Genomic DNA, 16,367 nt, shown 5'->3' on the forward strand with positions numbered 1-16,367 from the left:
AGACTGGTTTTAAGGGGGGATGTGACTGACCTGTGTGGGTAAGGCACATACTGACTTGGTCTGATCAGACCAAGTCAGGTCTATGAAAAAATGAGATAGAGAGTGAAAACTCTTTGTCCAGATTTTTTTGCAAGATCAACTCGGTTCAGGATCATCTAGACCGAGTCAGGTAAAGAAGGAAGCTAGACAATGAGCTTTGGGCTCACCGTCTTGGCCTGATGCAGATCAACTCGGTCTGGGTGTAACCCAGACTGAGTCTGATCAACGAAACAGATTTCAATTTTTGGGACTTAAGACCAACTTGATCCGGGTTTGACTGGGCCGAGTTAGCAAGGAACCATTCTGGGTAGAATCCAGACTGGGTCAGATGAGTTTCAAACCTATTGAAATTTAAGTGTATATATATATATATAGTTATGGAGGAAACTGAGACAGAGAGTGTCTCAAATTTTCACCATAAACTGAATCCAGTACGACCAAAACAAGATCGGGTCAGGTTTGAATCCAATTATCATATTTGGATCCAGAAAGACTAGACTAGAATAGAGCAGGTTTTGATCCAGTTCAGATCCAAAACTAGATTGGATCTGTCTAGTTTCATTTTTTGTACCAAACCTAGAGTGAACCAAAATTTAGATTGCTTATATTGAATCTAGATCCAATATATAAAATGGACACTGGATCTCTATCTAGTTTGGGATCTGCTGTAGAGTCGATTTGGATCTGCATCTAAGTTGAGGAATCCAGAACTAAATTCGAAAAGGTTTGATTTGGATTAAACCTAGACTAGACTAGTGATGGGTTAGGTTAGTGAGAAGTTTAGAATTGAAGTATCCATACTCATCTGAGGAGTGAAATGATCATTTTGCCCTTGTTCTACTTTGGTAAAATAGTGATAATTCTTCACTCTAAGCTTTGAATCAGATAAAATTTGGTGTGCTGGATTCAGGACACAGAGGAATCCATAGTCAAAGACACACCACAGAAAAATGAGTATCGATAGACCATTCTTAAGAAGAATAGTTTGGTAATTTTATAAAGTATGAGAAATGTCGGTTTAGCAATTAAGATTTATATGTTAAACAAATCATAATACCTCAACGAGTGACTCAACTGCAGGTTAAAAGTTTAATACTTGCAACTGAGGTTAGGGATATTATAAACATGTTGAGTTAATAAATACATAGTTTGTTACTTGTATGAGTCAGCTTACATGAAATCATATATGTTTGAGAACATAGTTGTATCTTGTATTTGATACTGTCACATTCTAAAAGGTGTTTCATATTACATGAGAGATATAATAAATGCATATGAGTTTATTCTAATGTCAATAATGATTTCATGTATTTATAAGTTCTCAATATAAATTGCATGCTGAGCTATCATATTTTAGACAAAAATGCATATAGAGAATGTAGAACTTCATGCATGAGAATATAATTGAGTGTTTGAGTAAAGTCCTTAGAGTCCCTTCATTCAGTTAGGTTACTGGAAGTTTAACTGAATTTAGCATGTTAGATTTAACCCCATAAATTTCAGAAGAGGCGACGGATAGAAAGGGCTACCAAATGGTCGTCAGAGTGAGAGCCGCCATAAGTGTGGGCCACCAGTGATTATGTAGTGCCATTACTTCATCTGCATGCTTAGATCTTTCGTTGAATATAAGAACCCTAGGAAGAACTTGAGAAAACTTAGATAAGTTATAGAAAAAATAGTGAACTTGAGGTAGTTCATGTGGGAAAGCAATAAGTTGATTAATACATCCTAAAGATTATGTTTCACACAACAATTGGGATTCTAGGCAGACCAAGCTATAGCATGAACCACAAACCTTGAGAAGCATGCATAACTCTCTAGTCTGACTCTCTGGATAGCTACCAACGCGTCTTCTTTCACTGTTGTGCCTTGTGACTTTCATTGGATCATAAGAAGTGGTTCATAGTTTGGTCGACACCGTAGAATTAAGGTATTTTATATGGGTTGCTATGCCCAAAGTAGGCTATTGCTGGTATAATCAATTTAGTATAGTAGTTAACGTCAATTGGATGTAAGGTATGAGTTTTGAGAAGATTAATTGAGGGATTTAAAAAAAAAAACAAACATGTATGTTATGTGGTGTGAAACTAAATTATGACTAGGGGCTTAGAGTCCACTATAGTTGTAGGTCAAAGTCTTCAGTTATTTATAAATATTTCTTACTGAGTTGTAGACTCACCTCCTTTTTAATAATTATAATTGTAGGTTCCAGGTGATTGATTAAAGATTGATCGAAGTTGTCACTGTTTCAACAGGTGTCCTTAGGTGACTAAATCAATATGAAACTTTCATTTATGCTTTTATTTTATTAAACTCTTTATATGCATGAATGGTGTAGCTTGAGAGGGCTTGCAATTATGAAACTATGATGTGATTTAAAAAAATGAAGTATGTCATAGTTCTTTTGTGCTCACTTTGAATTCTTCCCTCTGAGAAGTAATACCTATGAACCCATACTCGAGAGGTCCTGGATTATGGTGTTACAAATTGTTATCAAAGCCAGGTTGGCATAAAAACTACATTATTCATTATATGTTCAATAAAATACTAAGTCTTCAATAAATATAAACTTATTAATCAAGGTCATTCTATTGATAGGAATGGAGAATCGTAACCACTTAGACCGTATCACCACCGCAATGACATATAACCCTAACAATGTTTTTTGACATGGGCCAAGTGGGTTGAAATCTTACACGTGAATAGTTGCGAGATCCATCGGTACCATCTCTAATATGAGGTGGGCAACCATGGCCCGGTGCTCGGAGAAGGCACCAATATCACTGTCGAGGTCCACAGGTGGTCCAAGGTGGAGCTGTGGGGGACGAGACTTCAACTTGGAGAAGAGGGGCACTTAGAGCACATGCCCATTTCGTGAGAGGCAGGAGGCACATGGTCAGTGCCCAGGGATGCCACATGTCCCCTGCTCGCTATAGAGTCGCGATGGCAGATCCTTCTCGAGTTGATATGGCGATATACAAAGAGGCAGTGGCTGTTATAGCCAGAAAAAATAGTTCGGTCATGTCTATGGTGTCAACGTTCTAGGGGAGCTCGTTGGGCTATCAAGGAGATGACGAGCCCTCCTATACTCTAGAGTCTTCCTCGTCCAGCTCAGAGTTCTTCAATTATACTTCAGCTACGCCCTTGTACGCTCCTGTCATGCTCCTTTATCACCCTATATTGAGTGATGATGGTGATATGTGATGAAAACATAGTAGACATTCTTTAACTTAATACATGTAATATTGTCATATATGTACTGCATTGATATAAATAAAATACTTGTTAAAGAAAATCTTTGTTATGTTGTGGGTTAATGTTATATAGACAGTCTCAAATAAATATAATTGAGTGAATAATAAATTACACATGTAACATATTATCATGCAATACATTATGACTACTCATAGAGGAACTTGTTACTTATCAAGAGAGACTCCATGCAACCAGGAAGGCATGAAGCAGAACAATTGGAGGTCATGCATGGGAGTGGGGAGTGAGGAGGTGCATCATCCAGGAAAGCATCCTCTGCATCTCGTACCCTAGGTAGTCGTACTCTATGAAGTCAGGAAGCAAAAAGTTGAGAAGTTCCAACAATGACTCCAGTAAGCAATTCCACAGAAGAGAATACAAGAATACCTGCAGAATATACCATGGATTGGGTCCTGTATGAACTACTACAAACCATGCAGGCACAATAGGGATAACTGTAGACCATCATCTCAGGTGTCACTTCTTGGCCCAAAAGGTTAAAAATATATAACCCCCTTTGTATGATGCTACTGTGGATGGCATGGTAGTGAACAACTGGCTAATACAGGTAGAGAAAGCCATACATGCTATTCAATGCCCGAAAGATAGTGAGTTTGGGTAGCAATATCAAATCTAATGGGTATGCAGAACATTGGTGGAGATCCATTCATGACACCTTGGAACCCAACACTTACTTGTCTTGGTCCAAGTTTGTAAGAAAGTTTCACATGTAACTTGTTCTGAAGATCGAGGAAATAGAAAATGAGGAAGAATTTAGAAAGCTATGATAAGTTAACATGATTGTGGCCTAGTACACGGTGTGTTTTAACTCTCTCTTCCGCTTTGCAAAGTCTTTAGTAGCGATCGAGAAGAAGAAATAAAGGAGCTATAAGAGGGGCTTAAGACCTAAAATCTTGAGGTTGGTGGGGCCGATGAAAATAAAGAAGTACAGTCGACTTGTGAAGCAGGATTCTATGTATGAGCTCTCGAACAAAAAATGAAGGAGATAACCAAGATGGAAGAGAAGCCGAGAACCTGCAACTAAAACGTGCCTGAGACCTCTTAGAAGAAGTTTAAGTATGGAGGTTGTTACCCGCAAAAGTACAAGAAGCCCCAAGAAAGTCAAAGTGATAAGCATGACAGCAAACAATAAGGCAAGACTATAGCTGGACAACAGACAAAGAGGCAAAAGATACAAAATCATACCCATTTTGGAGACAAATGCAAGACTTGTGGCCTGAAGAAGCACGAGGGTCCTTGTGACATGAAGAACGCTAAGTGTTATAATTGTAACCAAATGGGTCACTATGTCAGCAAGTATCCGCAGCCTGACCATATAGACAATGCGACTAAGAAGCAGAAACAAACAACGCCAGACCAAGTGTATGTTGTCATACTCCAAGAAGCTCTTTATAGCACTGATATGGTGGAAGGTACACTTCATATTTCACGAGTGATGTGATGGAAGGTACACTTTGTATTTCAGAAGCTTTAATACATATATTGTTTGACTCATGAGCCATACATAGTTTCGCCACCCCATTGTTCAAAATTTTGCTACCAGTTGCATCATCACAGTTAGACATTCCTTATCGAATAGAAATACCTATAGAGAATTTTGTTATAGTAAACACAAAGTATAAAAATTGTGTGGTGTGTAAAACCTTCTACAATTAGAATTCAATGGTTTAGATATAGTGTTAGGCATGGACTGGTTGTCCAACCACCATGCTACTATTGACTGCAAAAGGAAGTGTGTTAGTTTCCTAAAATCCTAGGTTCCAACTTTCATATTATAGGGCGTTAGGAAACTGACTAAGTCAACTATCATATCGCGTCTAAAGGTTGACAAGTACATTCAAGGATGATTTCAAGGATGATGCATTGTATTTCTGGTCTATGTGAAGTTGGAAGAAAAGGAAAACCTCATAATAGAGGACATAGAGATAGTGCAAGAATATGTAGGCATGTTTTCGAAAGAACTTTAAGGTCTTCCTCCTGATAGAGAGATTGAGTTCCAGATCGATCTTGCACTGTGAACAATACCCATCTCCAAAGCCCCTTATAAGATGAGACTCGTGAAATTCAGGGAACTCAATGAGCAACTTCAAGAACTATTGAAGAGAGGTTTTACACAATCGTCTCTATCTCTGTGGGGCACTCTAATACTATTTGTCAAAAAGGGCAGATCTTATGAAAGTGCATTGATTATCGACAGTTGAACGAGTGACTATCAAAAACTATGTGTTTTTCGAAATTGGATTTATGTTCGAGATATCACCAACTAAAGATTAAAAATGAAGACGTGACTAAGAGAGCCTTTAGTTATATATATGGCCATTATAAGTTCTTGATCATGCATTTTGGGCTGACTAATGCATCAGCTGCATTTATGGATCTGATAAACAAAATTTTTAGGCCATACTTGGATAAATTCATGGTAGTATTTGTTGATGATATTCTTATCTATTTGACCACGAAGGAGCAACATGAAGAACACCTGCAGATGTTTAATGCTTACTAGGTGGATTGATGTTTGTATAGACAACCTTACGATCAAAAATTTGGGATAAGATTAAGGAGAAGCAATATTTAGATCCAGAAGTAAAAGCAATCAAATTAGCAATATCTAAGGGTGCGGTTCCAAACTTCAAGGTCGACCATTTAAGAATTTTGAGATTTCAAGATCAGGTATGAATTCCTAAAGACGAGGAACTTAGAAAATTACTACTTGATGATGCACATTATTCCAGACGAAGATGTACATGAATTTGAGGGACAACTTTTGGTAGAGTGGAATGAAGAAGATTGTTGTTGAGTTTGTCAGCAGATACCTCGTGTAAAGATCAAACATCAGAGATCGAAAAGATTATTGCAACCACTATTCATCCCAGTGTAGAAACAGGTGGATATCACAATGAATTTTGTCACCGAATTTTCAAAGACTAAGGATTGAATGTGATCTGGTGATCATCGACAGGTTGACACCATCTGTATATTTTCTCGTATGCAAGCCAACTTTTTCATTTGAACAGTGGTCTTTCAAGTGATTATTTGGAAAATCTGGGGCATTCACAAATAGATCATCTTTGAAGAAATAAATCTCAATGTGTATCAGATTCAAAAAATGTGTTTCGTTGCTGTTAGAGAACGTGGACTCCCCCTCCTGCGCAATGGACCAAAATCAATGTTTTCAGTATCTATTGTAACAGATGGGAAGTGGGCTATGTGATCTGAGATTCCCATGGACACTTCATAACAGCAAGGTGGATTATCGATAAGCCTAGTCTCATGGAAAAAGACTTCCACAATTGGGTGAAAATCTCAAGTTTCATACAAGTTTCCTAGCATTATTCTTGTGGCATCTGGAAAGGGCCAGATCAACAAACGTTTGGAGGGCAGGGGCACAACCAATGATCTCATTCAGCAACTTGTTCAATGCATGTATTTGTTTGACAGAAGTGTAATTTCTTTTTATTCCACATAAACCCTGATTGGGTTCCCCCAATGTAAATTTGTATTTTAGGGTTTTCTAATAAACATGTAGGGGTCTGCCTAACCACAGCTTTCTATGCCCAAAAAAAAAAAAATGTTGCCAGTAATATCTTTCCATCTATGGTCATAGACAAGTGTCACTTGTTAGTCTTTTTTTTTTAAAGACAAAAACCCATCACTAACACATTGGCAGGCCTCTTGCTGATAAAACTGTGGACATCTTTTAGTTCACCTAGGGAGTAGACTCAGCTTCTACCTTGCAACAAGGGCTGTCCCCCTTTGGGTTTTGAGCCATGGTTGTCCCAAGCTCTGTGACAAATATCGCGAGATTTATGAAAATCTCTCGATAATATTGCGAGAAATGGTCAAAAAGTTTAAAATTGCAATTTCTCGTGAGATTTTCAAAATATCGCAAGATTTATGAGAAAACATAAATACTGTGATTTAAATGCGATATTTACGTTTTAAACAGCTATTTATCATGAAAAACTGTGTTTTTATTTTTAAATAATTTTTATTAATATTTTCTTATAAAATTTATTTTATATATTTTTTAATTTGTTTTTTATGACCGAGATTTTGCCAAAAAAATACAAGATTTATAAAAAAAAATTCAAATTCTTGCGAGTTTTTGAAAAACCATATTTTTGCTGTTTTTAACTTTTGTCACTATGGTCCCAAGTCAAACGACAAACCATGGCCGCCCCTATTCATGAAGCCGGAACCCTTGCAAGCACTTAATAGTCATTATCACTCTGATAAATCTAAATGGATCTTAGTTGAGAAAAGAAAAAATCAAGTGAATTGGAAAATTTGCAATAACTGCAATAAAATCGAGCTCAATCGGTCATTTTTTTTAACCAGCAGATGATACATGTAAATAAAATATTAAATAATATTTTGATTTTTTTTAAATGTTAAAAATATATTGAATACTGATTTCTAGATTCTCGGTCAAATGTTAAAAAATATATTGGACCAGGAATGGAGGCAGGGGCAAGTTCAAGTTAGAAATAAAAAAGAGTTGACCGGTAAGCGAGTTTCGGTAAATTATGAGAAAAATCATACCCGGACCCGATAAGAACTACATGAACTAAAACCGGACCATACACAGTAAAAAGCATATTTTTTTTATCATTTTTACGTTGAAAAATTCTGGGTCTTAATCAAAACTTGGGTAGAGTCCAGGTCTGGTATAAAAATTCACAAACTATACCTGCGTACATCTATTAATCAGACCTTTGGTCTGGACCCAAGTCTTTTTATTTATCACCATATCCGGACCCTATAGGGTTTAGTTCGGGTCGGGTGTGGGTAAACCAGGCCCGTTGACACCCTTGGCAGGAACTGGCTTCTTCTCGTAATGAACGCAACACATTAGTAGCCGATTATGAGTTGGCAGATTTTGGCCACTTTGCAACTAGTGATACAATAATCTCAGGAACCACGAACCCAGATTATTAGACCTCTTTCTTTCTTTCTTACCAAACCCAGATCCTACCGGATTCGGGTCACACCCAACGCATTGACACCCTTAATACCACTCGTGGGTTCCAGACCCGAATGATTCGGACCTGTGAAAACCACACCATGATCACCAGCCTTTCCCGCCAAACCATTTTCCCTTAGTTTATTAACAATATAACCTAGCAGAAAATATATAACCAAAAGGAAAAATAAAACACAAGAAGAGTCATAGGATTTAAAAAAAATGTCTAATTGTTTTGCCACTAAATAACTTTTTGCTCCAGTTTGTTTCTTCAACTATTCTAACTGCAAATATTCATTTCTGATCCCCAGTTGCTACGGAAGAACATGTTACAGAAGCTCTAAGACTCTTCCACGTATCCACAATGGATGCTGCTCGATCTGGATGAATTTGACAGCTGAGATGAGAAATGAGATAAAGGTATATAAAGTTGCCAATCTTGTATGTGTCCATCAGGTATTGAGTTGCAGACGTAATCAAGGTAAGAATCTCATTGCCTGTTCATTACAGCAAGCTGAAACACAAATAAAGAGAAGAATGGGAATCGGAAGTCATATTTTAGAGAGACGTCTAATCGTCGACCTTACCCGAATGTGAATGAATGAATCAATTGTGCGCAATTTATCTGTTCATAATCTACCACTTACATTCTTCCTCTTTAAGTGTGTGTTCATTTACATGGATGATCTTAACCTATGCTTTGCTGATGCCAGGTGAGGAGCGCTGTTGATAATGCATCAAAGAGATGAGGTTGAGTATAAGCGCCAAAGACATGTTATTGTTCGGAAAGCTTAGTTGAGTTTTAAGCATTTGTAACATGATTAAAAGCAAGCTGCATAAATCAGTGGCCGGCTTTTCCCTCCACCATTGTTTACTGAGCAACCACCAACTTTACAACTACGGAATTGAGCCATTGAATCAGTGAAGGTGCCATTCCTCAAAGTGTAATGCATCCATAAAGCTCTTATTGTCTGACTGGCATTGAGTTTCAAGATGTAAAATGATCCAAGTGCAGCTGACAACTATGCTTATTGGCTTTGAACTGATGAATATACACAATTTGTGAGGATCTCCTACGTTGCTAACTTTATTTGCATTTCGTGTCTTCCAATATTTGACCACCACTGGTGGTAAATGGGACTGATAAACAGGCCGAACGAATCAATCTTAGGGTGTTCAAGCTCGGCTGTTCTTGTACCGAGTCAATCTGCACAAAAAAAATGAAACATTTTTTAGTTGAAATAATAGAATTTGGACTCGAACTGAAACTTGCACATTTACAAAATAAATAGATCACAGCAAAGCTGTAAGGGGATAGAAACCAGTGTTGACAGTATCGGTGCTTATTGGCTGATGTGTATCTTATTGCCAGAAAATCGGTAAGATACTGACCTGGATTGGTTATTTTATAATAAATGTAAAAAATAGCTTAAAATTAATGTTTTAATACTGTTTTAATGGCTTTAACACGTGTTACGATTCTGATTGACATGTAATATTTTTTAATTATTTTTTGAGCGATTCAGAACAACCGCTTGAGAATCTGTATCGACCGATTCACCTGAATTGTTGGGCAAATGATACAGGTCTGATTCCGATACTGACAACATTGATAGAAACTGAACTCTAGCTTCCAAGTTTCATAAGTGTAGCTCATGATTCTTATAGCTTCCATGAAGTGAGGGTTCTTTTGAATGGTCACACCATCATATTCTGCCGACAGGCCATGGCCAACCATGTGAATGGGTTAATATTTGGTGTTATTGAAGGCATGAAATATTGAGCAGGAAATCATAGGTTCAAGTGTTATTGTCTCAATATGAAAGAAAATGAAATCAAGAATACATCCTTTTCTCTCTTGAAATTATTGAACTCCTGGAATTAAGGTGCTGTACATATGGATTACACACTATTTAAAGAAAATAAAAAATAAATATATTTACAACCGACCTTCTATAACAAGTCTAACATTTTTCCTTGATTATCGATAACTAGGTTATTGATATAACACAGCTAAACTATTACCTTGATTCTCGATAACACGGTTATTGATAACAAGGTTATCAATAACCGTATTGATAGCAAGATTATCAATAACCATTTCCATTGGTTATGATAAAATGTATGATTGGTTGTCGATGAAATGTACACGTGTATCGATAAAATGTATAATTGGTTATCGATGAAATGTACACGCGTACAGTAAAATGTACACATGTATTATCAAAAAAACTTTTACTCCCCTTCAAGATAGGACATGCGGATTGAGAATGCCTAACTTGGTTTTGAGTCAAGTGAAATGATAGGTGCCAAGTGCCTTGGTGAAAAAGTCTGCATATTGACAATGTGCGGGGATGAATCATGTTTGAATTAGACTACTTTGAATTTTCTCCCGCACGAGGTGGCAATTAATCTCGATATGTTTGGTGCACTCGTGATAAACTGGATTGGCGGCAATGTGAAGAGTTGCTTGGTTATCACAATATAGCATCATAGCTTGAAAGTAATCAATGTTGAAGTCCAACAGTAGGTACTTAATCCATATGAGTTCACAACATGCTAGGGCCATGAAACGATATTCAGCTTTGGCTAATGATCGTGCCACGATAGACTACTTTTTAGTCTTTCAAGAAATAGGGTTGTTCTCAATCATGATGCAATAACCAAATGTAGATCTACAAGTCATTGGGCAATAGGTCTAGTCTGAATCACAGTAACCAACTACTTGAATCTTGTTGGTGAACGACATTAGATTTTTTTTTTTGGGAACCCTTGATATATAAAAAGACCCACATGGCAGTGTCCATATGAGGTTGTCGTGATGGACTGTTGAACTGACTTAGAATATTGATCGCGAAAATGATATCGGGTTGGATTACAGTAAAATATAGCACTCGACCCACTAGGCGCCTATACGACCTTGGATCTTCCAACAAATCTCTATCTTCATTACTGAGTTTGGTATGTGGTTCCATGAAAAATTGACTTGGCTTAGCTCCAAGGTAACCTATGTCCTGCAGAATATCAAGAGCATATTTTCGTTGAGATGAAAATGCCATTTTTAGATCTTGCAACTTTAATGTCGAGGAAATATTTTAGTCGTCCAAGGTCCTTCAATCAGAATTGCTAATTGATGTGAGATTTAAGTTGCTCGTTGTATGTAATATCATCTTCTGTAATGATGATGTCATCCACATAAACTCGAACAAAGATGTATACCACATTAGTAGCTTTTGAAAAAAATGAATAATCAACTTTAGATTGGGTGACTCCTTCTTAAAACAGATAGTGTGAGAGCTTGGAAAACCAGTTTCTAAAGGATTGTTTGAGTATGTAAAGTGATTTATGCAACTTATAAACTTTACGCTACTCTTGAACAGAAAAACCTGGTGGCAAGTTCATATACACCTCTTTATCAAGGTCCCCGTGGAGAAAGACATTGTTAACACCTATTTGATAGAGATGCCAATTTTTTATTACTGCAATAGCTATCAAGTATCGCAATGTTACCAACTTAGCAACAGAAGCAAAGGTCACATTATAATATAATAATTTGATTTAGGTATAGCCATTGGCCACGAGTTGAGCTTTATACCTTTCAATGGAGCCATGAGAGTGATGTTTGATTTTATACAACCATTTGAAACCAACGGGGTGTTTGTCCATAGGTAGATCCATAATTGACCAAGTGTTGTTCTCCTCCAATACCTTAATCTCTAAGGTCATAACATCACGCCATTACTGAAACTTTATGGTATGAAAAAAGGTTTGGGGTTATGAGTGTTGAGAAATGGCACTTAAGAAGATGTGGTGTCCTCTGGAAAAATGATCATAACTTATGACTTTGGACAATTCATGATCCATGTTGTGGACCTCCTCTCTTATGTCAGTCAATTGAAGTATGGGAGAAACCGTGTAACCGCTGTAGTCTTTGATATGCGGTGGTGGTAGACGGGTTCTTTCAGATTTTCAAAGATGAACTTGAGTTGGTTCAGTGGCTCCATAATTGGGAGATTCAGAATTTGGATCAAGATGGTTGGGATTAGGAATCTCATTGACTTAAATATCATTAGGTTCTTGAATCTCATAAGGTCGAGGCTCGAATATGAAGATGGGTAGGATACACCATTCTCCTTTATCCGGATTGTTATGATCTTGAAAGAGAAAAATGATTTTATAAAACTTTACATCTCGACTAACAAAAACCTTTTTTATTTCAAGGTCATATACACGGTAACCGACTTTACCATATGGTTACCATATGAAAACTCCTTTGCATGCGCGATTATCAAATTTATTAGAGTGGTGTATGTTGTGGGCATAACACAAACATCCAAAAACACAAAAATGATCATAAACGAGATTCTTTCCATGAAATAACTCGTAAGAGCTTTTGCCCATTAACGGTTTGGAATGAATGCGATTAATAATATATGCAGTTTTTAAAATGCATTCTTCCCAAAACTTAATGGGTAAAGGGGCTTGAAATCTCAAGGCTCTCGCAACATTGAGAAAATCTCTGTGTTTGCGCTCGACCATGCCATTTTGTTGGGGGTCACAACGCAACTATGTTGGTGTTCAACGCCCTTTTCTTTTAAAAAGTTTTGCATGTCATTTGAGAAAAAATCAATTCCATTGTTAGATCAGAGACTCAAAATCTTGCTATTGAATTGATTTTCAACAAGTAAATTTTTTTTTATCTGGACTATGGCTTCTGATTTGTGCCACATAAGATAAACCCATGTGGTTTTGGAATAGTCATCCACTATGGTCAAGAAATACTGTGCTCCAGATAACGAGGTTGTTTGATATCCTCCCTATATGTCGCAATGTATTAGTTGAAAAGATTTTAATGAGAAAATCGACTTGCTAGGAAAAGGAAGATGAGTTTATTTGGTCATATGACAGATATCACAATAATTGTGAAGAACACAACCACGTAATTTGTTATCATTTATAAGGGTTTGCAATCTATTATTCGAAAGATGTCCAAGTCTTAAGTACCAGATATTAGAATAAAAAAGTAAACTACTCAAGGAAAAATTATCACTGATCTTACTCACAAAAATAAGATTAAATCTAAATTCTGGAATAAAAAGGACATTTGAGATGAGACATTTTGGCGTCAATCGAACACTACCCATGTAAGTCGCATATGTAGATGATAGGTTTGGTAACACAATAGGAGAAAAAATAGTGGGCATTGAAAACATTAGATTTGACAAGAAATTATTAGTATGGTCTGTCGCTCCCGTGTCTATGATCTAATTTTTGGGCGATATAGAGCAAATAAAAGAAACATTAAGATTACATGTTAGGTTGACTGCAGGTGTTGGTTTGAGATTATCTAAATTTATTGCTACTAGAATTTGATCAAGTTGTTCCTGGGTAAGTCGTTGGGGGCTTTGGACGGACATTGACTTGTTGCATTCGAAAGACGCAAAATTAACACCAGCTTGACTCCTTTGGCGAGTGTTAGAGGGTGTACCAGATTGATTAGGAAACCTATGAAGGTAAAAAAATTTGGCCTTCACATGACCGAGTTTTTCGCACTGATCGCATTTTGGACGAATACGATTTTGCCAATTTTTATTTGGATCCATGTTGATTTAAGCATTGGATCCGTTTGTGATTGCCGCCGCCGATTCTTGATTAGCTGTGACCCTGAGATCACATTGCTTTTCTTCCTGCACAAGTAGTGAGAAGTCTTTAGATATGTTTGTCAATGGTGTCATCAAGAGCAATTGGCTCCTTATGACACTATAGCTCGCATTCAATCCCATTAAGAATTGCATAAGTCTTTCCAGGTTTTGTTGCTTATGAATGTCCTTCACCATTCTGCATGTGCACGGCAGAGTGGTCATGTATGTGGACAACTCATCCCATAGACCCTTCATCTTTGTGTACTATGCTACCAGAGAGGTTTACATGTGCTCGAGATTTATGATTTCTTGCTAAATTTGATATATGTGTGGAGTATTTACTAAGAGAATCTGTCATGAAGTTTGACCCATACTTCAACAATGGTTTTAGTGTAAATGATGCTTGAGGATAGATCTGAATGCAACGAGTTGAGTAGCTACGACAGGATCATGTTGTGGCATCGTTCCCAGGCAGTAATCGATTTTGTGAAAGAAATCGATTTTGCGATGGATCCATCTACGAATCCAAACTTGTTTTTCACAGGTAGTATCATAGTCATAGCACGACACCATCTGATATAGTTGTCGTTGGTTAGTGATTGCGATACAAGCGCCATGACAGGGTTATTTGAGTGATAGAGGAAAAATGGGCTCTCTATTTCTTTAGGATTCTGACTTGATGCACTTTCAATTTTTCTATCCATCTTGTTGGGATGACACCTGAGTGCTCTGATACCATAAAAGAAAATGAAATCAAGAATATAAAAAAGTATCATTTTCTCCCTTGAAATTAGTGAACTCCCGGAATTAGGGTGTTGTACATATAGATTACACATGACTTAAAGAAAATAAAAAAAATAAATATATTTACAACCGACTCTAATTGTCGATAACAAGTCTAACATTTTTCATTGATTATGGATAACTAGATTATCGATATAACACGACTAAATTGTTACCTTGATTCTTGATAAGAGGGTTATTGATAACAAGGTTATCGATAACCCAATAACCGTATTGATAGCAAGATTATCGATAACCATTTCCATTGGTTATCGATAAAATGTATAACAATATACATCATTGGTTATCGATAAAGTGTGTAACCATATACTAGATTATCGATAGCCATTTCCATTGGTTATTGATAAAATGTATAATTGGTTATGAATGAAATGTTTATCTAAAAAACTTTTACAATCTAACTACATAGCGCATCACTTATTTGTTAAGAATCAAACCTTGGATCATGCTATTTCGATTTAGAAACATGATCATTAAGAGTTGTAAAATTGTAGTGCATTGTGGAGTTTAAAAAACTTTTTTTCGGATCATAATCATATGATTCAAAACGGCAACCTTGGTCGTTCAAGGAGGGGGCCTTGAGGTATAATTTAAAACTCATTTGTTCCCATTGGATTCAAATATTTTTCTTGTATTTTTTGGGTTTTTCTCATCCATGATTCTTTGTTCTTGGAATCTTTATTCCAAGAAACACCTGTTCTTGTGGGGAAGCCTCTTTTCCTACAAGGATCGGACCTTGATGGTACACGGGACATGAAAGTACTGCTGAAATCAAGTCAAGGGTCTCTTCGAAACCCGAGTAAGTTCTCTCTACTTTCTCACTTATCCATTTCTCTAAATTTTATTGAATAAAAGTCAAAAAATTATGAAAAGAGGGTGATTTATACTCAATAATTGTGTGCCTTCAATAACACCATATATTAAACTCGAATTAATTGCATCAACTTATAGAAAACCCACTTTGGGTCTTAGCTCGATGTTAATACAATAAAGTCCTTGTCATATTTTTTTTAATTGTATATATTCTTTACACTTTTATATATAGATTTTTATATTTTATGTTTTTATATGCGGTGATATTTTCTTGATGCTTTTCAAAGAACGAAAAGGTTTAATTTGTCACGAGATTTTCCAGAGTACAAGACTTGTGAGTTGTTAGGTTTTGCTTTCAAATCAAGCAATTTGCCATGGACCTGGGCATGAACCATGGAGGAACCTTTTATCTCATTGGGTTTAGGAATTTGGATCTGGATATGGTTTAAGGTTATTTACTTCCGGTAGATATGCCCCAATTGCTGTACAGGTTTTGTTCGTCAGTTCATATGAGGTGGAAAATGAATCAGATTGGGTACCTAAACATATGACCGGATCTTATAATATGGCTTTTCTGTGTTGGACCCGATATCCAGCCCATCCATGTGTAGATCGCATCCTAGCTTAAAGACACATGGGTATGTCCCTCACCTAACCACACCTCTACCATAGCGGTTGTCCTGTATGAGCAAAGATAAGGACATGACAGGAGCTCCCCTACTGCAGCATTGACCCAAAAACTGATCCAAATTGAATCTCACGGATATCAGGAACGTTTCAAAATATCTTTATTTTTTTTAAATATTTACACGGAGAAACCACCCCAAGATCGT

Source organism: Nuphar pumila, chromosome 3, assembly GCF_984573655.1.
Source record: "Nuphar pumila chromosome 3, dmNupPumi1.hap1.1, whole genome shotgun sequence".
Lineage (NCBI taxonomy): Eukaryota > Viridiplantae > Streptophyta > Magnoliopsida > Nymphaeales > Nymphaeaceae > Nuphar > Nuphar pumila.